This window comes from Odontomachus brunneus, unplaced genomic scaffold, assembly GCF_010583005.1.
Source record: "Odontomachus brunneus isolate Ranch 3 - 2012 unplaced genomic scaffold, Obru_v1 Obru_scaffold_122, whole genome shotgun sequence".
Classification (NCBI taxonomy): Eukaryota; Metazoa; Arthropoda; class Insecta; order Hymenoptera; family Formicidae; genus Odontomachus; species Odontomachus brunneus.
Genome location: NW_022639572.1, coordinates 550,774 through 551,646, shown reverse-complemented (window position 1 = coordinate 551,646; position 873 = coordinate 550,774). Strand labels below are relative to the sequence as shown.

At 40.8% G+C, this 873-nt stretch overlaps 1 protein-coding gene across 1 annotated transcript in view; it reads right to left on the bottom strand.

Moving 5' to 3' along the window:
• LOC116849640 overlaps positions 1-873 on the bottom strand; it is a 463,562-nt gene that overhangs the window by 24,015 nt on the left and 438,674 nt on the right. The gene's annotated exons all lie outside the window — the stretch shown is intronic.

The window sequence follows — 873 nt, the reverse complement described above, 5'->3', positions numbered from 1 at the left end:
CGCGCTTTAATGTGTCACGGTCCATATCGGTGAATGCCGCTTCAATAGCGGCTCTCAATGATGCGACGTTTGGATGTCTGGACTTGTTCCTTTCAGCTACGCTCCATACATAGAAGTCCAAACGATTCAAATCTGGACTGTTGGGAGGCCAGAATTCTTTCGACCAAAACATGACGTTGTCCGACAACCAATTTTGCACCAAATGACTTGTGTGGGCGGGCGCACCGTCCTACTGGAAAACATATGGCTTTCCAGACGACACAGTTTCGATCCACGGCTTCACTACATTTGTCAGAACACGCAAATAAACTTCTTTTGTGACATTTTCCCCTTTGTTAAAGAAATGCGGTGACATGACATCACCCTCACTGGATGATATTGCAAAACCTTCGTTGGACTTATCCGACTCATTGTACTTTGCGATGACATCATACACAATCGATCTCGGGTACCTGAAGGACCGAATGATTTCTGTCGCCGAGCGCCCAGCGCGAACACTTTCGATAATCGCGGCTCTTCGGTTATACTCCGCATTTGGTTTCAACATTGCGACTGTTTCGAGGTTATGATGGTTTAGTACATACGTCAAGCTATTTGAACGCTAATCGCGACATCTACCAGTGGTATAGAACGGCGAGAATTTCAAATTGAATTTTGTCCGAATTTTGGCGCCGCACCCTGTATATATACACTTTGAATATTTTATATATATATATATATATATATATATATATATATATATATATATATATATACAGGGTGTCTGGTAACTGATTGAGCAACCGCCGTCTACGGGTAGAACGGGTCAAAATAATATCATAAAAATTATATACCATTTTAAAATTTTCTCAATATTTATTCCGTAATTAATTA